Below are 27964 nucleotides of genomic sequence, written 5' to 3' on the forward strand. Positions count from 1 at the left end.
ATTAGCCGAGGGAGTGACCAAAGGAAAGGCCCGATAGATGGCATTCACCTTTTCCAGGAAAAACTCTGCCAATTTTTCACAGTGCTCAACGGAGCTCTGGTGAGACATAGTGACTTTTTTGGCAGTAAGGTCTTTCAATACCTTAAAAATAGCCTTAGACGGGTTCGAGCTATTCCTAAATTGTGCAGCATAAAATGCGGCACGAGTTCTACATATCGCCCGGTGGTACACTTTCACGGTCGACAGATATAGAACTTTCTTCGTGCTGTTGTAGGCTTTACGCCACACCCGCTCTGCGCGCCTACAGGAGACCTTCAAAGCCCGCAGTGAGTCGTCGTACCAGGGGCTGGCTTTACCAGCTCCAGTTTTACAGGTTACCAAAGGGATAAGGGTGTCCAAGGCCCTGGAGACCCAATTGCAAAACCTATCATAGACCTGATCAGGCGATCCCAAGATGTCACACGGGTCAGCCGATAGGAGGTGGAAAAACTCATCCAGCTTAAGTTTGTTTCAGCGTCGTCTTGGAACCGAGCACACTGCACAATGCTTTCTAAAGACTACCATCCCAAGAAAAAATCCAGAGAACAGTGGGGCATATTATCAAGGGGGTTTATCTCCGCTTTTTTGGCTTTAAAAGCCAAGAAAGCGGAGATAAAATTATCTCCCTATTACCTAGCTGTCGCTAACACCAGTTAGCGACAGCTAGTAGGAGATAGCGACCATCTTGGGCCCCACTTTGCATGTCAGTGATATTTGCAAAGTGGGCGTGCCAAGATGTTAGCGACTGGAAACAGTCGCTAACATCGCTATCTCCTATTACCAACTTTTGGAGATAAAACTAACACCTGCCCTGAGCAGTTCTTAGCCATGTTATCCAATGGGAGGTGGATAACATGGCTAAGAGCATTAGCTCGGTAATGCATGAATATCGCTAACTTTTCAGCGATATTCATGCATTGCGGCCGTTTTTTATCGCATTTGCGATAAACCTTGGTAATACCAAGGTTTATCTGCGATAAAAATCGCCGCAGCTCAGCGGTAAATTTTTGTCTCTAACCAAGCAATAGCGATAATTATCGCTATTGCTTGGTAATATGCCCCAGTGTTCCCCAATCAGAATTATCCCCTTAACTCCAGTGGAGAATGGTTTACGAGATAGGACCAAAGTTGCCTTTGAGACTTGATGTTCCTCATTCCATGCCTATGTGGACTGGATGATGTGCACACCTTATGGGAGAACAGAGCCTTCCACTGTGAAAGTGCAACTGGAAGTCTGTATACATCCCCAAACATTTATTTTGATCTTTTATGTTTAAAAAGTGGGCTGGTAGAAAGCCATCAACTTATGTCCATATGCAAGTCTCAATCTCAATCACTTAAGGACACAGCAGTGTCATCAAGATATCACAGCACATATTTACAAGCCCCCTTAGGCATCTGTTCAATGGACTACTGGAAGATGGCTGAATGCTTGTTTGTATCAGGGAATACACAAATTCATCATCCTTCAAAGGAGACATGAGAGATGGCTTTGGACCGCAGAGGCCCCACAGGGGTAGATTCCAGCACCGCCTGCCTTTTGCCAAATCTCCAACCTGCCAAAAACAGAGCAAAGGCTGATGCTTCCAGAAAGCTGTCAGACAGTAAAAAAACACAAACACAAAACTCCCAAGGCAGCAAAGGAAATTTTAATGTTGGGGATAAATAACGGAATATGCACCATAAAGTTTTATGAGATAGGCTTAAGTGAATCTATCTAGGAGGAAACTGGAGTCTATTCCATGGAAAAGGTGACTTGACAGAGATGATGTGTGATATTTATGTGTTGTTCATAGGTATCTTGCAGAGTTTAGAGTGAAATTAAGTGGTAAAAGAGTTACAAGGATGTAACTAAGCCCTCGTTGAGCTGAAAAAGGTTTAATGTTGGAATGGTTTTATGTGTTGAAGTGGTGGGTGTTGGGGCAGGAATGTCTTCTGCTTGGTTTACAGATGCTTCCCCTGCGTGCATCTGGTGTACCAGCTTTTGATTTTGTACCAAACATCACACTAATCTAGTGTGTAGGGAGAGGTCTAGACATGTCCTTTGATATAAGTGAGGTTCTGGTCCTGTTCTGCGACCTGAAGGGGTGGACCAAGCGCATTCTCATTGGCATACAATGGACTTCTACCGCTATTGTGGATTTTGCACATAGAGTGGTGCTAACAGCGTATCCTGTTTTGTTAATTCATACCATGGCTACATTTAAAATCCCTAAAATCTGGAGGGGGAAAAAAGCTGCAAATTTGACCTGGATATCTTTTGTGGGAAAAGATTCTGAAGCCTTAAGCCCAAAATACACCATACATCAAAAAAGGGCAGAGCCTTGGTCAGGAAAAGCCTCCACGGAAAAGGGTTAAAGACTCTGGCCCTCATTTACAATATTTTAACGCACGGCAGCGCAGCAAGCCTCCCTGCTGCACTGCTGTGTGTCAAAATAAGAGGGCAGGAATGGGCTGTAACTACAAGATATGGCACATTCCTGTCCTCCCCAGCGCTGGCGCAGAAACAGCAGCTGGAGCTAGCGCATACACGCTTGCGTCATTTTGCAATGGTGCCTGTACTGAGGGTATGATTGTTTTTGCGCAGGAAGGGACAACTTCTTGCACAAAAACAATAATTAAAGGCATTTTCCTCTTTCTATACATGCTGCAGAATGCAGCGCGCATAGAAAGTGGAGAAAACAAGGAGAAATAAAAGTATTTCTCCAATTCCATGGATGTTGTGTAGGAACACCCACAGCAACACCCATGAAATGCCCCTTTCAAGCAGAGTAATGGGTGAAAGGGAAACGTATTTACAAGGCCATAAAAAGTCACGCAGGGTGACTTTACCTGGCCTTGTAAATATGGGGAAGCGCATTGCGCTGCCCGTGCGTCAATAACAGTGACGCACCAGAGGTGCATTGGGCTTGCAAATAAGCCCTTCTGTATGCTATAGGGTTGAAAATACTGCCCTCTTGAAATGCTAGGGGTCAACAGTGGAATCATATACGGATACCGATTAGGGCTGTTGTATAAAAATGATGTCCGTAGAAGCTTAAGTTGGCCTTAGGGGGTCACAAGCTGTCTCTGAAATACTGACTCAAATTTAAGGTCTTCAACAGGATCCTCAAACAAATAAATACATTCTAAAGAGGACATCTGGTCTTAGGCTCGGGTTTCAGCAATCAAAAGGTCAAGCCACCCTCCTTTAGCAGGAACTCTAATTGGCTGCAGCCAAACTCTATACAGAATCTGAGCATTCATTGGTTTCCAGGACCAGGAAGTGAGGGCATGTGTAAATAGTTCAGCCCACCTCTGTGCACTTTCCCTATGTTCTGCTGTATCTAAGTGGCATGAGCTTTTGCCTCTGGCCTCACAGGTCCTGGCAGGACAGGCCTATAAAGCGAAACCAAGGAGATGATGGATGGAGCGCTGAAACTTTTCATGGTTCTTTAGCTCACTTCGCCACCCCAGTTCAGACACAGCTATATGCGAATCAGTTTTGACCCTGTGCCTCATGGGAACAATCCAGCCCGAACTGCCAACCCATGTCTTCCCTGGACCAGAAACAAGCATCCTGGGACCAGTTTCAGGCTAGCTTGAATCCAGTGGCAAAGTGAACAAGGGACCCACGTCTGGGTATACCCTGCCAACTTTAGGCGAACAAAGCAAAAACAAGGAGATGATGGATGGAGCTCAGAAACTTTTCAGACACTCACCCCCAGCCTATATTCTGGCCTTGGAGGTTAATGTCGCATACCTTCCTTTATATTGCCTTGTGGCTTGAATGTGAGGAAGGTTTCTACCAAAGCCACAACCCAATCCATATTTAACCGGTCACAGTATATACATAGGTCAGGACATGGGATGTTTATGCCTCCTCCTTGAATAATAAAATATGTCTACTTCTTATTCTGCCTAATAAATGGAGTTTGGTCTGCTCCTAAGTGTTCCCAGAAATTTTGGAGAGAACACAGCTTCATCCGTTGTGTTGAGCGGAACAGACAGGCGGGTACCAACCCAGCTGAGGCATTGGGTCACAGCAAAAAGAGAAAACAAAAACATTCAACAGAGTATCCAAGTAATTTTCCTATACAAGAACACACAATAGAAAGAATGAAATAAATATATAATTGAAGATAATGTTTTTTCTCTGCCTCATTCAATTGAATGAAAGGGGAAAGGGAGTCCGCAGGAGACCCATTTCTGCTTTTGGGAGATTAGTGCAAAATAGAATGGCTGAAATTTCTCCTGTTTTTTCCAAGTAGAAATTATATCTATATTGGAAAAATGCTTAACATTTTAATATGATGTAAATTCTGCACTGACCCTTTTTGGCAAAATGTGAATCCCTGTCCTGCCAGGACCTGTGAGGCCAGAGGCAAAAGAAAAAAAATTATCAAGAAGGGGGAGTGAAGAGGTGGTGCTGAACTGCACCATGGTGGGCGAGTCCTCCTCTCCTGAAAGTACAAGTAATCAATAAGGTCCACCTTACGTAAAGTTAGAGTGTAACCAGGTGTTAATGGAATACACAATGTGTGTTAAAATACCCCTCACACACCAAAAGGGCCCTTGGTGTCATGCTTCATCATTGGGGTCTTCCCGCCCCCGCTGCGGGACGGGGCAGTGCTGCGACAAGCGACTACGCTGGAGCACCTTTTAATTTTGAGGGTGCTATGTGGGTGAATGGGAGTGAGTGTCAGTAGGGTCAAGGGTGATACTAAATAAGTGATGTTAAAAAATACCTGGCCTAGTGGTAGAAAAAAATATTTAATAAACACTGGCTGGTATTGTTAAAAAAAGTGAAGCGGAGAGGTAAAGTGAATTAATGTACTAACTCTCCTGTGCGGGTCAACATGTTTCGGGGCTAAAACCCCTTCGTCAGGACCGGGGGCTGATCCCCCTGTCACTCACTAATGTATTACCACATAAAATTATGGTGTATGTACTAAGTAGAGATCAATGTGTATAAATATAACTTATAAATATACTTGTTCCTGGCTATATCAGTAATGCTGATGTAAATAAGCTCAGGGTGTTTGGAGTCAGTGCCCCATGAGCCGACTTTGGAACGAAGGGTACATTGAGGATCCAAATTGACCCCCAGCACTGCGGTGATTCCTCCTTCGACCGTGGCCTCCTTCGACCGTGGCTTCCGAGCCACGGTCGAAGGAGGAATCACCGCAGTGCTGGGGGTCAATTTGGATCCTCAATGTACCCTTCGTTCCAAAGTCGGCTCATGGGGCACTGACTCCAAACACCCTGAGCTTATTTACATCAGCATTACTGATATAGCCAGGAACAAGTATATTTATAAGTTATATTTATACACATTGATCTCTACTTAGTACATACACCATAATTTTATGTGGTAATACATTAGTGAGTGACAGGGGGATCAGCCCCCGGTCCTGACGAAGGGGTTTTTAGCCCCGAAACATGTTGACCCGCACAGGAGAGTTAGTACATTAATTCACTTTACCTCTCCGCTTCACTTTTTTTAACAATACCAGCCAGTGTTTATTAAATATTTTTTTCTACCACTAGGCCAGGTATTTTTTAACATCACTTATTGAGTATCACCCTTGACCCTACTGACACTCACTCCCATTCACCCACATAGCACCCTCAAAATTAAAAGGTGCTCCAGCGTAGTCGCTTGTCGCAGCACTGCCCCGTCCCGCAGCGGGGGCGGGAAGACCCCAATGATGAAGCATGACACCAAGGGCCCTTTTGGTGTGTGAGGGGTATTTTAACATACATTGTGTATTCCATTAACACCTGGTTACACACTAACTTTACGTAAGGTGGACCTTATTGATTACTTGTGCCAGAGGCAAAAGCTCATGCCACTGAGATACAGCTTCCAGCTAGTCTTCTGCTGTGCGAGAGATCACATATTTAATATAGACTCAGTGCCATGGCCTATGAATTCTATTGAATGTGATGGTCATGATATAAGCCGCACTGTGGTTCAGTGGCTAAAATAGAAGTATTCAAGTGTTGTTGATCTTCTTAAACGCTAGATGGCAGTCATGCATTGTCCTTGTATGCCATTTTTTTGCATATAAAAGTTTGGCATAGTAAGAATCCCAACATCACGGTGTAAATAAGAGATGCCAAACGAACATTGTACAACACCTTGATTGGGAAATCCTTATATAAATTACATCTGATAATTACTGGTATTACATGCATCTCCAATCAAACGTAATGCACCTGCAATACACAACGGGGATATAATATGAAACGAAAGAATAGCATTAATGTAAAATCCTAATGAGTGTGAAGTATAAGGCCTTTATGAGCAATGATAGTCGAGTACAAGAAAGTAATCATTTTCTCAACATACAATATAATAGACTGAGATAAAATAAGTAATATATGTTCCTCATGCTTTGGCCAAAACGAGGAAGGGTACTGAGAAGAGAAGAAGAAATATATCCTGAATAATATTTCTGGTTGATATATGACGCTACAATGACACAATGGAAGCACCTCTCGAATAATGGCTGATGTAGCACAGCAAGGTGGCGCTTAAGGCTGGATGTTTAACAGAACCATGAGATTCTGTGTATGAGAAAACTATTGGTGAGCAATAAAAGAAACATGCTACAGTATAGAAGAAAGCCTGACTTTGGCGAGGAAACTGCTTCTTGCAGAAAGACTATTTATGCACCCTTATAATCTAACAAGTTTTATATTCCATGGCGAGCTGACACTTTTCTACAGGAAATCTGAGAGGGGGCTGGTTTAGGGAGGACAATCCCTCTCTCCAGCCCCCCACTCCTGTGTTTGTTACAAGGAGCAGTCCTGGGCTTACCAGAGCTCTGTGCTTTGTTGTGCTCACACAGCCCCAGCTCCAATGTCATTGGACACAGTGGGGGTACCTAAGCACAGCAAAGCCTGGCACGGACAGACTTCCCTGTCCTATATTATCCCTATACCTCATACCCATGGTCGATCGAAGGAGAATATTATATGTATGTTTATTAGCACAACCACCTAATGCTCAATAACTGTATATTGCTGGTTACAGGTCACCTATGTTATCCATATACCATATACCTCTTTTGTACGTAATGACAAATGTCAAATGCTTGCATACTATCTCATCCTTTTATGTTTTATATTGTATACTGTAAAGCTCTCTGATACCCTCGTGGGCTCGTTCGCGCTATATAAAACTTTATTAATAAATAAATAAAATAAATGCATCAGAGACATGCCTGGTTATGTCAGTACAGGGGGCATGTGGATTTGTTTCCTCATGAAATTTCTCGAAATTCAAAAACGTTTGGTGAAATTAGACTTTCCTACCAAAATTGAATTTGCTTGTACCGCAAATCATTTTTTTTTTTTTACCCGACTATGCACCTAGCATAAAAAAATCTCGCAAGAAACCAGCAGGAGACATGTCTCTCTGCAAGACATTTTCTGCGGCAACCATTCTCTCACTAGTATATCGCAAACATGTTTTGATGCGAGATGCTTGCTTGGGTAAAAAAAAAAAAAAGGTTTTGAAAAAAATTCACAAATTTAGCTTATCACAAAATTTGGGAATGTCATGAATTTCTCCAGCGTAATTTAACTTTTGCTCAGGCCCACCGAAGGCCTTACTACAGTAATATTTTGCCTTGCATTTCCTATTCCATTATCGCATATTAGTTCAGTTTCCATCGATTCTGCTGTTTTTTACTATCTACTTCGTGCGGCCATGTTCGTTTGTGATCAAATTAAAAACGCACCGGCGAGTGTCGTACACACATACCCAAGGACAAGGGGCTCTGAGATGAATAGAGAGATGACAAGAGACACCGCAGAGTAGAGAGAAACTGAAGGGGTGAGGTGTTGAGAAGCGGTGAGAGGGACAGTCAGAGGTTCTCTCTGTGGGAGAGGCTGACTGTGAGAAACTGAGAGTGCAGGGCAGATAGATAAAGATGAGAGAGACAGAGACAGGCAGAGACAAAGTAGAATGGAAATAGATCGTGAGAGACAGTCAAAGAGAGTGAAAGAAGAGACAGGGAGCGAGCAAGACAACATTAGATCTATGGGCAACAAATAAGTTAGGGGCAGACTGTGACGAACATCAGTTGCAGCCAGGGCCGGACTGGGAACTGAAACCGGCCCTGGCAAAGTGCTCGGCCGGCCCCCCCTCCCCACTCGGGGGGGGGGGGGGGGGGGGGGGGGGGGGCTGGAGGTGCCGCCGAGCACTTCGCTAGGGCCGGTTATCGGCCGATTTTGTTGCAGGGCCGATTTTGCAGCTATGCTGCAAAAACGGCACTGTAACAATATCGGCCCCCAGGGGCTAAAAACCGGCCCCCACCCTTGCGGCGCACCGGGGGATTGCCCGGTGCCCGCTATGGCCAGTCCAGGCCTGGTTGCAGCCGTGGTCTGTGCAGGTAACAGCAGTGGGCCGGTGGGGCCGCGTGAGGGGGTATTTCAACAGACGATGCAGAGGGAAAATTAACTATTTATTTAATTTTCCCTCTGCATGGTCCCTCGAAATCCCCCCTTATTGGGCCCCACTGCCCCCCAGTTGCTACCTGCACGGACCGCGGCTGATCAGTTGCTGGTCCAGCCTGAACTGTCAGTCCAGGTCCCTTGCCAAGATCTGTGACGACTTGCCCCTTGACCTCCAAAGCAGCTACCTCCCTGGCGGACTTCAGAAAGAAACTCACGACCTGGCTCTTCGATGGAGGCAAGGGACCCTCAGCACCCAGATTCCCCTAGGGGCGATAGTGCCGCGCTATACAAATGCTGATTGATTGATTGAATGATGGCAGAAACCTGCCATCTGGAAGGGCATTTGCCTGATTGTTCAGATAGACTGTTCCTATTGGAGCAGAACCAAGATTGATTTGAATATGACAGGCCTCTGTTTAGAGTGGAACGGTGTGGGTAAAATGATGAACTGGAATGTTGATTGAGTGATCCCCAGTGATTGAGAATATTCAAGGGTTTCATCAAGGAGATCTTCTCGATCATCAAGGATTTCACCTCGCTCTCAGCCACTGTCAACATTGCTGCCTCCCAGCAACTCTGTGAACCCCTATCCAACTGCTTCCACAACAAAATTGCAAACATCTGCAGCAACGTTGCACACCAATCAAACACCAGAGAACTCGTTGCTAACCTACCCACCACCAACCAAGACTGCCACCTGACTGAATGGACAGCTCACACCAGGAACGTTACAGCGGCAATCATGCAGACCATCTACTCAGGGGCCCCAACGGATCCATGTCCCCACCACATCTGCAACCTGGGAACATCACCAATCAGCATTACCCTGACCCACCTTAACTATAACTTGTGTGGTAACGTAACTAGAACTCGCGCCCCCGCCATGCATAGTATTGTCAACAATGATGCCATTTTAGATGTAATTAGGTATGTTATAAATGTAGTCAATGAATATGTCCCATGATTTAATATGCAAGGTTAACTGCAGTGCATGGCAAGGGCGTGAGTTATAGTTACTAGGGCACGAGTTATAGTTACTTGAGATAACTATAACTGGTGATTTTCCAGGTTTTGTTCATTTCAAATGGTATGTTTAAGTGACATTTTCACCTAACTATAATGTCCCTTTAACCTTTTTATTCCTGTGAATTTACAAGGTTTTTTTAAACATCAAGTTAGATATTCGTATTATTCCTAAATATAACATCAATTTGACCTTTGTTTATTCAGTGAATTTCTAGTTTAAAAAAAACAAAAGTAATATAAAATGCCCATTGTAATCCACGGGGAGGGATATTGGACGCAGGGCCTGTCCTGGCATTATCCACTGCGCTGCCCCGGCTTGCTGCCCCCCCACTTCTCGTCCTACATTGTCCGAATCCATGTCTCTGCCCCCTCATTCTAGTCCTGTGTGGCCATTGTTCTGCCACTGCTCTTACCACCTGCCCTGCAAGGTTAGCTTGCTACCCCTACCCACCTCCACACAGCACTCTGTTGTCCGTGTCCATGCACTTGCCCCCTTCCCTCCTGCTCTCATGGTCCTTTGTCCTGATACTGCCCTCCATGGTTAGCTTGCTGACCCCTTCACTCCTGCTGCCCTCTTATTCCAGAGTCTAGGCCTCTGTCACTGCCCTCCTGTATAGTCTCCGTGCTTAGTTTGCTGCCCCTATCCTGCTTTCCCTGCCTATGTCTGTACTGACTCCCTTTTGCCCACCACGTTCCTTGGTGCTGACACTGCTCAGGCATGGTCAGATTGCTGCCCCAGGCCCTGCCCCCTTCACCCAGCTTTCCACTGTCCAAGACCATGCCCTCTAGCCTCCCCCTGCGCTCCATGGTCTATTTTGCTGCCACTCCCTCCTGCCCTCCATGCTCTGTTGTGCTGCAACTGCTCCTCCTGCCCACCCTATGTGGTCTGCTATTAAACCCCTGCCCAATACCCCTCCCTTCTGCTCTTCACGGTCCTTTGTGCATGCCCCTGTCCCCTCCCTCTTGCCCATCATGGTCTGTTATGCTTTCACTAACACTCCTGCCAGCCATGCATGGTCTTTTTTGCTGCCACGGCCCCTCCCACATTCCCTTTGTGGTCAGCTTGCTGTCCATGACTCCCTCCAACCTTCCCTCCAATGTCCATGTGTATGCCCTTGTAGTCACCCTGTTGCCGTCCCTGGTGTGTTGTGCTTCCACTGCCCATCCTGCCTGCACTGCATAGTAGGCTTCCTGTTCCTGCCCCGCCCCCTTGCACCCCTACACTCTGTTATCCATGTGCGGACCTCTATTTCCTTCCTTCTGCCTTCCATGGTTCGTTGGCATGTCCTGTCCCCACCCTACTCCCCTCGATGGTCAGTTGTGCTGCAACTGCCCATCTTGCTTGCCCTGTATGGTCAGCTTTCTGCCCTTGCCTCCTTCCACCCTGCCCTCTGTTGTTCGTGGGCATGGCGTTGTACCCTCCCTATTGTTTTCCATGGTCCATTGAGCTGAAATGCCCTCCTACATGCCCTGTGTGTTGTATTGTGCTGCTCCTGGTGCCTATCATGTAACGTCAGTATGATGCCCCTGCCACCTCCCTTCTGCCCTCTATTGTCTGAGGCCATGTCCTTAAACCATTCCTCCTGCCCTCCTTGGTCCATTGTACCAAATATGGCAACATTTTGAACTTGGTAAGAGGGAGATTTTGAGAAAAAGAAATCAGGGGAATTGATTTACCCCACTGACTTACATTGAAAAAGAGGAGATTTTCAGTGGGAAACAGCTAAAATAAAGCTCTTTTGAGCTTATATGAATTGTTAGTCCCCATCTGATTCGGTCTGTTGGCATGTACTGTTGTACTGCCACTGCCTCTCCCTCCTGCCCTCAATGGTCGTTGTGTTGCCACCGCCACTCTTGCTTGTCCTGCATGGTTGGTTAGCTACCCCTGCACCCTCCTTCCCCCTGCCCTCCATTTTCCGTTGCCCTACGACTGCTCCTCATGCTTGCCCAGCTTGGTCAGCTTGCTGCTTTTGCCCCCTCCTCCCAAGCTGCACAGGCATGGGTTGGGTCGCCAGGCCTGGCCTATGCCAGGCCCTCAATCCAACTCCCCATGGGTAGCCAACCACTCCCACCAGGTGTGGAGTTTGGCGGCGGCATGTGATTGGCCACAGAAAGCGATCAGTAACACTCGGGCCCTGTGCCCCTTTTAAAAAATATTTTTTTAATCCAGTGGTTGTCCCGCGGTAGCCAGCGCAGTCCCTGTGTGCCATTGAGATTCCAGAAGGAGTCCAGGGGGCCTCACTGGCTCTTGCGAAACCCACAAGATCATATTTTGGTTTTCATTTTTAGGACATATGTACTAAGTTTCTGTAATACTGAAATGGAGGCCGCAACATTACTCTTCAGCCAGCCAATCATAAAGCAAGTTTTTGCTGGGCTCATGCTCTTGCAACAGCGAGGCGGTAAAATTGAAAAAAAATAACCTCGGCCAATCAGATTGCTCTATTTATTTTTATTTTGTGCAACCACTGGAATCTTGCGAGCCTTCTCTGAACGGATTTAAACTAAATCACAAACAACATGCTTCCTGGACCAAGATCGATCTTTCTGCCAAATTTGCTGTAATTTTGTTCAGCCATTTTGGTTGTAGCCCTGTCCAAAAATTCCTATGGAAACTGAGTGGGGAAATTGCATTTTGAAAAATCCCCATTTCTTTTAGCCCCCACTTGACAGATTACCCCAAAACTTGCCATGAAGGAGGTGAGGAAAAAAGACCACTTTTTAAAAAAGTTTTGTGAAGATTCATCAAACGCAGCCAGAGTTAATAACAAACCAAAAAAGCCATTTCCTATTAAATGGTAGTCCTAACTATAACCAAAGATTGGTGACCACCACTCTGATATATATATATATATATATATATATATATATATATATATATATATATATATTCGGTATGTAGACGTCTTCCAAAAGAACAACAGCTGGAAAAGTAGACGATGCAAGACCCATAGATAGTGAAGGATTATTTTTATTCAAAGACCCAACACCAGTCCGCCATGACGCATTTCGGCTTCACCAAGCCTTGATCACATGACACTGTCATGGGGGCTGATCACCCTTTTTAAAGTGCACACAGTTAATTAGCATAATGAAGCTGGAAAAGATACTATTGCTATCTTAGACGCTTGTCGCATAAGGTTAAAAGTTTAACCATATTCTAACAGTCTAAACCAACAATTACCACACAATGTTTATACAAAAACAATCAGTTCAAATTGGCTTGGCCGTCCCGTTAGCACACTGTGGTATGAGCGAGGCAATTACGAATAATATTAAAACAATTACATAATTGGACTGCCTTAAAACAATAAATATTCCCATTCATTGCCCCTACTGCTGTAGCGTATATATATTTTTTTTCTACCATATGCTTGTCTAACAACAACAGAAGCAAAATATATTGCAATCCCACATCTTAGTGCCAGAACATGTATAAACAATACAATACATATTATTTGACGGACTAGCATAACTTCCAGCCCAAGTGGGCATAAAGTGCAATAGACTGGCTGCATCTGTATGCAGCATTGCAATGTAAACCAATCACGCCCAAGTGGGCAAAAACCACTGTGCAAAATGCACTCTAATCATTGTGCATGATAACAAGACATACTCCATTATGCAATTCATATAAACGTGCTACCTGTGAAAATAAAATCATAAGTACGATGTTAACTTTCATGTAATTATAGTCGTGTGGAGGACTTATTCATAGGGTAATTCACAATTATTTGCTACCTTTTACTCAGTAGCAGCAAATAACAATACCTATAGCTGTTAATACAGTATACTGTTAGACCAATTACTAGGGAGCCGCCAATTCATAAATGAGTATAACAATCTTCACTGTTATTGAGCCCGTTGGGTATCTTAGAATCTAGGAGAATGATATGCCTAGTCTCCAATTTCCTAAGTAAGGCCTCCCTGTCTCCACCTCTTCTCTGTGGGGGTACAGTGTCAATCACAAAATACAGCAAAAGTGAAGCATTCCTAGCATGGACCTTATCAAAGTGTCTTGCGACCGGATACGCTGGATCTGCATTAGTAATGGCTCGCAGGTGTTGTAAGATCCTTTTGTACACATGTGGTCTGGTGCTCCCCACATACCTCAGACCACATGGACATTCCAGTACATATACTGCGTATTCCGATCTGCAATTCAACTTTTGCTTAATCTTGATGGGAGTGGGAAACAATGAAGACAGGTATTCTGATCTACTAACCCCATTCTTGCACGCCTTACATGAGGAACAACGCAGAAAAACCCTATATATATATATATATATAGTGTATATATATATATATATATACATACATACACCTGTACACCATTACGACATCTGAAAATAGTGGATCCAAAATTAGTATAAATACAAATTGTTGGATCCCAAATAAATGTAAGTCAAAATGTCGGTGGTACACCACACAGTTTTGCTAAACGTTTGGACAATGTTACATGCATCACAGGTACGTTAACATGGTAAGAGTTAGGGTATAGTATTTCGTTTTTTAGTTTTCTATTAAAGTTGGCATGTTAGTTTTCTGTCTCTAAGCTAAAAAGATATTATATGTGCTCAATTGTCACTTATTTTTGCTGCTCATGTTTCAAAGTCAGAGATTAATTATTTCATTCTCGTTTCAGAGTAGCTAAAAATCAGCATCTACCTTTCACACTTATTTAATTTTTTGTTGCTATGATGTTAATGATTCTGATGATACTTCTTGTTTACATTATTTATACAAGAACAGCACATATCAAATTGTTATGTATTATAAAATACTATATTGTGTATTTACTTATTTTGGTGTTACACTGCAGATGCAAGAGTTTCTCTGACAGGTTTGTCTGACTCCAAACACACTTTTCTTTTTGCAAGTCTTTTTGCAAGGTGAAGGAAATTTTAGTTTACCTTTCTTTCAAAATAACCATGAAAAACACAGAGGGTAGCCATGTAAAACATTTGTTTTCTAGGATTTGCAGATTTTCTTTTTATATATGTCAATGTGCAGGTCCTTCAAAAGTGCCTGTGGACGCTGCCCCAAAGACCAAAGTGCCAATCCAGCCCAGCATGCAAAATAGTCCCTACCAAGTCCAGCCTTTGGTTTTTCGGTGTTCCGGGATGGACACGGGCCCATTGCGTCCCAGTAGCCACAGGTTTCGTTCACTGGAAAAAAAGCTAGCTAAGGAAAAAATTTGACTTAATTTCGTCTCACATGGCACAAAAGGTGAGGAGGGCCTATATTTCTGAAAGAACTGGCTGCAGTCAAGAAAGCAAACCCGGGGACAATGGTTTCCACCGCTCGGCACAAGACTTGCAAGGACAAAAGATAATAGCAATCATGATATAGGACCAAGATATTTAAATGTTGATGTCTTCAGAATCACTTGTTCTAGAACCAAAATTATTACGGTCTAGAATCAGTTCAACCTCCAGTTAGCAGATCACCCCTAAACTTTCCAGGAAGGAGATTAGGGGAATCCTCGAAACTAGGGGGAACTAGAAGGCACAGAGAAGGGAAAGTCATAGAAGAAATAGGCCAATTAACCCAACAGTGATAGCTTTTCCTCTGTATCCCAAATGATGTTAAGCAGCAGCTAATGATTGGTAGGAAGCTGGCTGGGGGCAATTTTGTATTCCTCAGTGAGGCATAGTCCAACGGCTGCCTCTCACAGTTCTCAGTCATCTGGCTCTGCACAGTCAAGCTTTTTTCCACATGTAGGCAGATCATCTTAAGGCCGGTCACCGCATTGGTTTATCAGGCTCAGAGTAAAAGGAAAATGGTAATAAGATACCCAGTATAGTTATAGTATGTTGTACTTGGCCATTTTTGCAGGGTTATCCCCAAACATTTTGCTTCAGCTCCCTAATTTTTCCTGACTGTTGTTGTTGGCTTTAGGACTTCGGGCACTTTACCACTGCTAATCAGTGCTAAAGTGCATATGCTCTCTGGGTAAATCGTGTTTATGGATTAGTGTTTCCATGATTGGCTATTTGATTGACTTATAATTCCCTAGTACAGTTCACTGTGTGTGTGGCCAGGGCCTGTAAATCAAATGCTACAAGTGGGCAAGCAGCACTGATTGTGACACTCACATGAGTAGCCTGTAAATGTATCTCAGACCTGCCACTGCAGTGTCAGCGCGCAGTTTTGAACTACCATGTCGACCTGGCAAGTGCACCCACTTGCGAGGCCCTAACCGTCCCTTTTCTTACATGTAAGACACCCCTGTGGTAGGCCCAAGGGACCCCCCCTCCCAGGCACGGTGCAGTGTATGTGAAAGGTAGGACATGTGCTGGTGTGTGTGACATGTCGTGATAGGTAAATACTGCAAATTTCGTTTTTCACTATTGAAAGGCTATCTGCCCCATAGGTTAGAATGGGAGATACTTTGTAACATCTTACAAGTCATAACTTCCCATTTGGACAAGATAGAGGAATACATTTTAGGCTCTCTGAACTTAGAATTTAATAACACATCTTTTAGTAAAGATGTTTTTAAAATTAAGTGTTTGAAAATGCCACTTTTAGAAAGTCTGTATTTTCTTGCTCGAACATTCTGTGTGCCTCTGCCTGAATAGTGGATTGACTGTCTGGTTTTGGAGTTACAGGAGCTGGGGATGTGCTTTCACTGTAGACAGCCACTGGGGGGGTTGAGGTGTGTCTGGCCCTTCCTAGATGACTTAGAGCTGAGCTGAATAGGGTTTGGCTGCATTTAGAGTAGTGGGAGGAGATTTCCTTGTATCCTAACAGGGCCTGTCTCCCTTGCACAATGCTGTCTCCACCCCCTGTGGTCGTACTGCACCAGTTTGGACAGATCTGGTTTGGACTGGGCTCAGAGACCCTTGCACAAAGAGAACAATGACAACATGGGGTATAAGTAGTAGACCTTAAACCGCAGAACTTTAGATCACTTCTGGACTCAAGAGGAACCTTTGCCAAGGCGAAGAGCTGAAGAGCTCTGAGGAGGAGTACTGCCCCTTTGCTTTGTGCTTTGTGAAGTTGGCCTGCAGTTGCTGTTTCTGCCAAGAAACGGACAAAGACTGGAACTTTGCTGTGAACCTGCTTGAAGAAGATCCTCAAGGGCCTGTGTATGTTGGCCCCTTGTTCAGAAGTCTGAGGGACACAAAGACTTTGTCCCCAGCTCCCCTGAACTCTGCTGCTGAGAGTTCTGACCTATCAGGAGGTGTATGTTCCAGTTGTGGGCCTCTAGATGTTGTTCTTGCTGTTGGGAGTTAGAAGAAACCCAAAGAACTAAAGAATCTCCACGCATCAATCAATCAGGGGGTTTATAAAGCATGCTGCTCACCCGCGAGGGTCTCAAGGCACTGGGGGGGAGGGTGTAGCTCCGGTTCAGTCGAAAAGCCACGTCTTGATGTTCTTCCTGAAGGTGTGGAGGGTGGGGGAGCGTCTGATGTCGACAGGGAGATCATTCCAGGCTTTGGCTGCTACATAGGAGAAAGCTCTTCCACCTGCTCTGGTTTGTCGGATGCGGGGGGTCTCAGCGAGGACAAGGTCGGCGGAGCAGAGGTTCCTCTTGGGTATGTGGAAGGAGACTCTCTCGTTGAGGTATTTGAGTCTGATGTGGTAGAGGCATTTGTAGGAGTGGGTGAGCAGTTTGAAGGTTACTCTCTTCTCGACGGGGAGCCAGTAGAGATCTCGGAGGTGTTTGGTCATGTGTTTGTGTTGTGGGGTGCCAAGGACGATTCTTGGTTGCGGTGTTCTGAATGGTTTGGAGCTTGTGAAGAAGAGTTCTGTTGATTACGGCGTAGAGGGTATTGCCGTAGTCCAGCCTGCTGGTTATGAGAGCGTGGGTCATGGTTCTTCTGCAATCAGGAGGGATCCATTTGAAGGTCTTGTGGAGGATCCAGAGACAGTTGAAACTGGTGGAGGCGACGGAGTTGATCTGGCTTGTCATGGTGAGTGAGAAGTAGAGGATGATGGCAAGGTCCCGTGTGTTCTGTCGGGGTGGGCGGGCTCCCGAGGGCAGATGGCACCAGGTGTTGTCCCAGGTGAGATGGCGGGTCCGAGGAGGAGGACCTTGGTCTTCTCTGAGTTGAGCTCGAGGCAACTGCTTTTCATCCAGGCTGCAACGTCCCTCATTCCCTGCTGGAAGCAGAGTTTGGTGTCTTTGGGGTTCTTGGTGAGGGAGAGGATGAGCTGGGTATCGTCGGCATATGATACTATGCTGAGCCCGTGCTGTCTGACGATGGCAGCGAGGGGGGCCATGCAGATTTTGAAGAGCGTGGGGCTGAGTGATGATCCTTGGTGTCCTGCGCAGTTGATCTCTGTGGGTTCAGAGAGGAACCGGGGGAGTCTGATCCTCTGGGTTCTGCCGGAGAGAAAGGAACAGTTTCAGGAGAGGGTGGTTCCTTGTATCCCAGCTTCGTGTATTCTGGCAACGAGGGTGTGATGAGAGACGGTGTCGAAAGCAGCAGAGAGGTCTAGTGGGATGAGGGCCGCCGTGTGTCCGTGGTCGAGTAGCATGCTGATGTCATAGGTGGCAGTGAGGAGGCCGGTCTCGGTGCTGTGGTTGGTGCGGAAGCCGGACTGAGATTCGTCTAGGATGAAGTTCTCTTCGATGAAGGCCGTCAGCTGGGTGTTTACGAGTCTTTCGGTGACTTTGGCGGCGAAGAGGACGAGAGAGATGGGCAGGTAAATTTTCATGATGCATTGAGGGATCACGGCTGAAGAAACCGACGCAGCGCTGCTTGCCGCAACATCGATCGTTGCTGCATCTCTGATTTCCATGCATCGCACCTTTGCAGCAAGTTTTCCCGATGCATCATCCACAGACCAGAACCGTCTTGGAGTCGACGCATCACTTCTTCCTACAGACCGGATTAGACGCATCACTTCTCCTGCGTGCAGCAAAACTGTTGTATCGCCTCCCCAAGGTCTCAGAAACTGACGCATCTCTTTGTTTCTCAGCGCTTACCATCTCTGTGGCTGTTAGCCCTGTGGATTTTGACGCATCTACATGTACTTTGTGTAGAATCACGCATCCATATTTTTCTATGGATCCAGTTGCCTGAAACCTTTGAAAAGTCATATTCTTATAACATGTATGTTGGATTTGTGTCGTTGTGGTCTTGTTGGGTTTAGATAATAATACTTTATTTTTTCCTTAACTGGTGGGGTGTCCATTCGTGGTGTTATCACTGTATTACTGTGTGTTTTGAGTACAAATACTTTACACATTGCCTTTGGGATAAGTCTGTCTGCTCGTGCCAAGCTACCCAGGGAGTGAGCAGGGGTTATCTAAAGTGTGTATCCCCCTTATCCTGACTAGAAGCAAGGGTTCCTATTTGGACAAAGGTGCATACCTCTGCCAAACAGAGACCCACATTTCTAACATAGTAGAATACTTTATTTTGGTTACCATGAACCATCAAAGTGTATATACAGTAATACAATAAAATACGTCTAAAAAGAATATCTAAATGAATAAATAAAATTGCACATGCCCAAGTCGGTTTACATTTTATTCCCTAAATGCATAACTGTAAAATCTCGGTAAATACACTTTTAATTCCGCACTGTAATCAATTAATACAGAAACGGCTTAAAATTGAATACAGATAATTAATTATTAGGAGATTAAAACCGTGAGGAGTTAAAAACGTTATAAGAGTACATTAAATATGTAGTACAGAGGTTATATTTATAGTTTGTTAGTGCACAGCATGTTTCAATGTGCTATTTCCTTTAAACTTTTACTGCGCCTATGCCAAACAGCTTGTAAGAATTTGCTGACAGCAAAAACAATAGCTGAAGACGGATCACTTTTTTAAATTCTATGGGCCACTAAATATCTTACAAGCCCAGGGACCCACATATTGGGCGGATCCATTTGCAGCGAGACCCAAGGTATGCTGGACAAAAAAACAATATAGGCGTCTCGGTCTCCTTGTCCAAGGCACAAGCAGGGCAAAGGCTTGTGACCAGATCTTTATTCCATTTATTAGTAAAGGATCTCAATGGGAGAATGCTTAAATGAAAATGGACATACAGGCTTTTTGCAAGGGGACGAGATATAGAATCTAAAAATGTTTCAAAACACAAAACCAATTTAAAATCAAGGTACATGTTAGCCAACGATCCATTTGATCCACATCTTATATAACATTCATGTATGGGTGCCCAGTAGCAAACTTTCAGATTGACAATGTCGGCTCGGGATATAGCATTTGGCGCATCCCATATCCTATTGAGACCCAGCCTCTTAAACCAACGTGAAACAAATTTAAGCCAGAGTACTGCCTTTGCACCCATTAAATTTAGTAGATCTTTGAGCTCATCTCTATAACCACTTAACTCCGATATAGACCAGAGACGAACCCGATACATTAGAGGTGTAAGCACTGCCGGGTCATTAATTCTCTTCAGTCCCAATTCAAAATATAGTGGAATTAAAGCGGTGCTGTTGGCGACAGTACTTATGGCCAGATCAGATTATCTGCAAACACAATCCACCCCTCTCAAGAACTCTGCTACACACTCTCGGACTACTTCAACAGCAAGATTACCACCATCTATAACAACTTCGACCCCCAACCCACTGTTCTTAACCTCAACAGCCTCGACCAACCAGCACACACCAGTTAAATGACCACCACTTCACCTCCGCTCACCACTCAGACCACCACGGCCATCATGCCTTCCATTCACTCCAGGGCACACACAGACCCCTGCCCACACGTCTTATAACCTCGGAACTGACCCTATCGGTACGGAACTCACCAGTATCATCAACACCTCCACCACAACAGCAGCCTTTCCCGACAGATGGAAACACACAGAGGTCATAACCCTCCTAAAGAACCCTCTACTGATCCCAGCGATCAGTAGAGGGTTCTCCCTGGTGATCTCCCTGCTCCTCTACCTGGACCAAGTACTCGAGAAGGCCATCAACAAACAACCTACCGAATACCTGGAACAAAACCACCTACCTAATGCTCCCAATCAGGATTCTGTGCAATCCACAGCACTGAGACCACCCTGATCACTGTCACTGTTGAGATCAGAACCCTCCTCGACTGCAGAGAGACTGTCATTGTCAGATCCCATGGCCTCAACATAATTTCCTATGCAGGTGACCCTCAGCTCATTCTCTTGCTCACCAAAGATCCATCCACCACCAGAATCAACTTCTGCAATGCCATGACCAACGTAGACAACTGGATGAGAGACAACTGCCTTAATCTTAACTCCAGCAGGACAGAAGTATTGATCTTCAGGAAGAACACTACCGTATGGGACCACAGCTGGTGGCCAACAGAACATACACCCACACCTACAGACCATGCACGCAACCTAGTCATCATCCTCGACAGCAAACTGACCATGGAACGACAATTCAACGCAGTCGCCTCCTTCTGCTTCCACACCCTTCACACGCTCCACCAAATCTTCAGATGGATTCCTGTCAACACCAGAAAAACCGTCACCCAGGCCCTCATCACCAGTCGACTCAACTACGGCAACACTCTCAATGCCGGTATCTCCCCCAGCTCCTTAAAAGACTCCAGACCACACAGAATGCTGCAGCCAGACTCATCCTGGACCTCCCCAAACAGACCCACATCACCCCCCACCTCAGAACCCTCCACTATCTCCCCAGCAAGAGATGCCAGATCAAGGTCCTCACACATGCCTACAAAGCTCTGGACGATCGAGGACCAGTCTACATCAACCATCTACGGCATTTCCACCTGCACGCAAGACACCTGCTCTCCTCACAAGCCTGTGTGCACACATCCCGCATCCGTCGCAGCCACAGTGGGGGCTGCTTCTTCTCCTACAACGCCGCCGAGACCTGGAACGACCTACCCCTCCATCTTCGAACATCACACACCCTGCCGGACTTTATGAAGAAACTCAAGACCTGGCTCTTCGATAGAGACGTTGCACCCACAGCGCCCAGATACCCCTAGGGGTGACAGTGCTGCGTTATACAAATGCTGATTGATTGATTGATCTGTACCTTTTGAATGTTGTGGGACTCCACCACTTCTAGAAAATTATGGAGACTGTGTAATCATTGCCTTCAGGGCTTCACATGTGGCTTCTCCTAGGCTTAACTTGTCCAAGCGGAATCGGTATTTTGTGGAGGCCAGATACTTTAGGTATGCAGATTACCGCAGGAAGAGGATAAACAGCTGGTATCCCTCTGACTGAGGAGCTGCAGCTACCTCAAATGGTGTTGGGCTTCCTCACACACCCACAGGGGCACTGTGATGAGAGAAGAGGGAAAAGGCTATCAACACATGGCAACCATGTCCAACATGGACCCTAAACAGCCCTACAGTCAATCTCTATCTTGTTGTTAGTACAAATGTGAAGTTGTATGGACTTCATCATTCTTTTTTTAAGGTTTAAAAGTGAACTTTATTTAAGAATGAAAAGGTGTCAAAATACAACACGTGTATAATTATTAAAACAGTACATCACAAATGTATTCCAGCATAAATATATGAGAGAAAATAAAGGAGAGCAATCATTACAATAAGAGATAAAAGTATAGTATGAAATATAAGCACATAACAATTTAGAAAAAAAAATAAAACATTAGATAAGTTATAGACTTCATCATTCTAACAGCAAAGCTTACTCACGAGCCTCTCACTCAATGAATGAATATTGGGATTTGTAGAGCACACAGCTGCTACTAGAGTGTCCTGGCGCTAGGCCCAATGCAGAAGGGAGGGGAAGCCAGTTTAGTCTTTGAACAGGTGAGTTTTCAGTTGTTGACGAAAGGTCTCTGTGTCGGGGGTGCTTCTAAGGGCTACTGGGAGTTCTTTCCAATATTTAGCTGCTAGTACTGATCAGGCAGAGCTTCCACATTTCTTATGTCTGGTAAAGGGAATACATAGCAGGTGGGCTAATTGAGACTTCAATTGTCTTTTAAGACAATAGGGGATCAATTTGTTCTGTTAGTATTTAGGACCAGCCTTGTAGAAGGCTGTGTGTGCCACAGCCCGTCCTTTGAAAATGACCCTCTTCTTCCTGAAAGCCAGTGTAGCTGGCTTCGATAGTGAAATATTGAGGAGTATTCAGGCAGGTTAAACAGGAGGCGGATGGCCATGTCCTATACTCAAGAAGTCTTCACACACAATTACAATTACTCTCCATAAATGCCACAGTCACAATGGAAGTAAAGTTTCTGTTCAAAGGAGATTGGACAGCCCTTTATTTGAGGGAAGCCGGTAGGCACTTCTTCCATAAAAGCACAGGTAAAACCATTTTAATTGAATAGCTCTTAGTTGCTTTGAATCATTGGCATGCTCACTGACTGCCACACTTATCTACTATCACATTATCTCTACTTTCCCTTACTTAAATATAAGGGAAATAAATGGATGACATTTAGTAGAGTTGTTTCATTATCTCAGTCTCTGGGATTTACAGAACACAAGCCATAAAAACCTTCACACTGAGTGGTAAATAATATGTTTAGCTAAGGGTGAAATCAGAGGAACTGGAAATGAAGTAATGCTATTTATTTCTGTTCTCAACAAATGTATTCTACAGTACTTGACATTAGCTCTGCTTTGAATGTTATTTATCACATTGTTTTTGAATATACACTCTTTGCAAAAATTATAATGGTGCAATGCACCCCCCTGTTCATGAATTGTTCAGTAACTATGATGGCATATTCATTAGTGTAGTACATTTGATGAGCATCGTAGCAGGAACAATAGTCTGTATAGCCATATATTCTAATGACATTCTTCAGTACTGTGGTTATTGCACACTCACAGGCTCAGCAATAATACTAGTGTATTATGCACTTCAACTTGACATGTTTATTGGTTTATTATCTAGCTCATCAACTTTGAGGAGTCATATTTACTGCCAAAAGAATGTTGATGTCTAGTTTCTCTAGGAAAGTGTTTTAAGTGTATCGTTTCAGGTATAATGACTATAATGGGTACATAGGGTCCCTCACCATCATTTTGATAATTGTCTTCAAGGGCATCATACTTCTGATGGGCATATGTACTGGCCAGTGGCATCGTTATCATAGCAAAATTAACTTGCACAATAACTCTGATAGGCACATTAGCTCTACAACTAACTCAAATGCAAATATTTAAAGGTACATGGTTTATTACTTGCATGGCTGCATCAATGTCAATTCCCATGCAAAGACATATTAAAACGGTAGTTCCTACTGAATCGACTATAAGCAGACTAATTCTGGTTGCAAATTAACTGTTGGTAAAGTACTATGATAGCAATGTTGTATTTGTACCATATTTTCATCGTTACATTCAATAAGCTGTAATTTCCAAATGGGAACAGGTGACAAGTTCATGTTTGGTGTCTTTGTAATTATAATGAAAAATCCTAACTTATGGTTAAGTCAGATTTTAAATTACAGTTTCAAAAGTGCCACTTTTAAAAAGTTGGCATTTTCCTGTCTTAGCTGTTTAGTGTCTGCAACCTGTCTCTGTATAACATAACTGGGTGTAGTTGTCAGTTGCGCTTTGTGCATTCCTCCTAGACAACCATACACAATAGAGAGCTTAGGTGTGTCCAGATGGGTCGTCACTAGCAGGATGGGGGAGGTGGGCACAGCCTTATGTAGACTTGAACAGACTGTGTCCTGCATCCACACAAAGGGCTGCATACCCCCTGTAGTTATTCTGGACCATGACAGGGAAGGTGTGATGCCTAGGGACTTTAAAGGAATTTCTAAAAGCTTCTCCCACCTTCGATAGAAAGAGCACCTGGTGTAAATATTGGACCTCAGACATCACCTCTTCAGTACACTTCTGGACCTATGGATACTCTGCCACGAAGGAGGACTTCTGTGCTGCTGAAAAGACTGACACTCTGCTGCCCTGCTGTGCTGACCTGCTGCTCGCTTGCCTGTGTGAGAAGGACTGGACCTGCATCTGTTGAGCCCAGGATCCCAGAGTGACTCCAAGGGCTAGCTGGCCTTGCATCCTTAGACCCCTGCCCTTGGACTCAGTCATTTGTGAGTCTGCCCTGCCAAGTGGTGCCACCCTAGCCCTGGACCTTTAGAAGTGGGCCTAAGGTGCTCTGCCAGCCCATGTGACTCCAGTGGAACCTACGCATTTCTGCGGCGCAACCCCGGACAGAGCTGACGCATCGTCAGAAAGACCCGCATCGTATATGCTGCCCACAGCCTCTTCGGTACAGCTGCTGCTTGACGCATACTTGATCCAGGCCCTTGCATCCCTAGTCGATGGCAGCCTTGGCAACGCCACCGGACTCTGCACTGCAGCCTCACAGCTCCTCGGAACCAACTCATTGCCCTGACTGCGCAATGCATTCTTAATGCTGGACTTCACATCGCAAGCCCAATCAACCACATAGGCCCTTAAATCGCAGCTTTGCCGCACCTCGGAATCAATGCATCGCTTGACATGGACTCTCGCAATGCTCCGTAAACCAGGATTTCAGGTACTTTGTTCAGCAGGCCTGAGTCCCTATAGCCAGCCAGCTCTCCAACACAATTGGCCTGAACTTGTGACTTTGTCCCGATCTGGTGCAACCAGATGTCCACTGCTTTGTGCTTTTTGGCACTATTTTCACTGAAGTGTTTAAAATTGCAAATCCTCAATTCTACTGTCATTTTGGTATTGTTTTGTTTATTAAAAAATAACAATTTGTCACTAGAGAAGAAGGAACACATCTGGTTCCGCCCCAAATCCACCTAACCCTCCCTACACCCCTCCGCTCCTATACAGCTCCACACACCCCCCACCACCTCCCCCCCCCATTCTCCCCCAACCCCTCACACCCGCTTTCTCTCCCCCCCCCCTCACCAATACCTCACCTCAACAATCTAGACATCCAGGTAGGGTTTGTCCTTACAAGCTTCCACAAGAGTTGCTCCCCTCTAATACCAGGCTATCTCCCTGCAGATGACTAGTAGCCGGTTGTGCTGCACCCCCGAAATGTTCGGCCAAAATATGTCTGCTCATTATAAGCTTGTTATTGTAAGGACTATTACATGATATATCCATTCCGGATGGACATTGTTGTTATGACCTATGTTGTTCCTGGTTAAAGTTGTGTAGCGATATACATAAGCTTGCCACCATGAATAAGACACGTCTGCGCCAGGTTTTCTTGGTCCTGTTTACTAAGTGGTGGGGCGGTTGATAGGGGCATCTCCTCCAAGCTTGTACACTATGAGGTTATAGTTCTTCACAAGCACAATTGTGCGATTGCACTCCAGTCCCAATCTACGGACATGTGATTGTAATTAATCTTGAAACGCGGCCGGCCCGATGTGGTTGTAGGCGGCTTGCTGTGTATAACACCTATTTGCTATGCCTCCATGACGAATTTTTAAAATGTTGCATTGAAGGAGCTGCCGGCCAAGCTTTTACTTGGTTGTAGGCGTCGAGCTGTGTAAAATGTACTAAATGCGAATAAAGGTTTTTTGAAAGAAAAAAACAAAACTATTTTTCTAAACTGGTTTTGGATCCTTTATGTGTGGTGTTTTTCACTTTTTTACTGTTTAAAGTGTTGCACGAATACTTTACACATTGCCTCTGAATTCAGCCTGACTACTCTGTGCCAAGCTATCAGACGGTTGAGCTCAGGTTAATTTCCGGTTGGCTTGTGCCTCCCCCTCACAGGAATTGTGGTTACTGCTTGAGTAGGGTTTTACCCCCACCCTCAAGCAGTAATCCAATTTCTTACAGTCATCTAATGATTCAGAAAATAATTCTGATGGGCATATTCCTGTGACAAATTCAAAAAGAACAATTGATGGACAGAATGAAGAACAATGCCATACATTCACCACAGTACAGCGATCTGGTCCTAAATCCGTTGTTTCTTTGCTCCCCATGTCATTCCAGTTTGGACCCAGCTATATTCAAATCAAATTCCCGTGACACAATACACCTACTAAAAACACATATCCCTGGAACACTCAATGGAACCAGAATAATGAAAGACATGTTCTTCTGGGTCTTTAAAGGGGGTTCTCCCAACAAGAAAACTTTTAAAAAGTGGGGTCAAAAAGTGATTTGAGAGCACAATTTGCTGTAGGCTCTGAAAGGACACTCATGAAATATTCTAGAACTTTCATGATCCTGTTTGGAGGAAGGACACGGACTGGGGCCTCTGAAGAAGTGCTTGACCTTTCATTTTTAGTCCCTATGTGAGACCTTTAGCGGAAGTGACTCACTGTATCTCAGGTTAATAGGTTTTTCTCAATCTATTATGAGGGAACTGGACCAACAACATTACTTCATGGTCTACATTTATCTACCAGCCTTTAGTCTCTTCCTGGTATAATGAATTAATTGAGTGTACTGTAGATTGCCTGCAATGAACTGTCATGGAAGGTGGCGTGTGTCCCTATTAGTCCCTATGTGAGGAAGTCTTTTCCTGTTTCCATTCTGTGATCTAGATCCTGAAAGAAAAAGAAATTGTAATTGTATTTATATATTGCTTACAAACTCAGATGAGGCGTCACAGCTCTTTTCGGCGAGTAGCATTCTACTCTGGAACCAAAAAAGGATTAGTGGTGAATTAGTATTGAGAAATATTAAATTCATTTGAGCAGTGGACATGTGAGTCTGTTATTTTGATTGATAACGGATAGTAGAGGGATAGGAGAGGGAAGTGTCTATAAAGTTATTTGGAGATCATAGCAGCAGGAGGAGGTTTGGGATGAGTAGAGGGGAGGGAGGAAGAGTTAAAGAGAATGGTTTAGAAAGGCTTGTTTGGAAGGTCCGAAGAGTAAAAGAGGTTTGAGAGGATGCAAGGAGGGGTAGAGGAGTAAAGAGTCTAGAAAGGGTTATTTTGGGGCTCATAGTAGCAGGGTGGGGTTTGGGATAAGTTAGAGAGTGGAAGTAGAGGATATATTGAGAGAATTATGGGGTGAGAAATAGGGTAATGCATTGGAGATGCTGAATTTGGAATAAAGTAATAAATATAAAGATACATGGAAGATATATGTGTATAAGTAAGGTAATATATCTAGATTTAAGTTGTATTTAATAAACTCATACTTTCAAGTTTTGCTGTACTTTAAGCTAATTTTGTTTGTTTGTATTCAATAGTAAAGCAATTGTAGATTAATAGTTATGATAAAAATTCACTTATGTATGCAGTGACCTACATACATGTGAAACATAGAATAATATAACCATAAGTAATATGTACATTTGTTAAGCAGAGTTAATGAATATCTATACATATTTATATTCATGATTATTATACACTAGCTGCCCGTCCCGACGTTGTCCGGGTATAAAAAAGATTTACCTGAAGGATGGCAAACTTTACCGAACGCTACCCCACCGCTTTCCAATGCAGCAGGCGTCTTAGAATGCACACGGACACACACAACAACGCTGAAGGGCACGCACACCTCACGACGTGCACGAACGCTAATCTCATCACAGTGAGATTAGCGTTCGTGCACGTCGTGAGGTGTGCATGCTGT

The sequence above is a fragment of the Lissotriton helveticus genome, chromosome 9 (assembly GCF_964261635.1).
Source record: "Lissotriton helveticus chromosome 9, aLisHel1.1, whole genome shotgun sequence".
In the NCBI taxonomy this organism is placed as follows: Eukaryota; Metazoa; Chordata; class Amphibia; order Caudata; family Salamandridae; genus Lissotriton; species Lissotriton helveticus.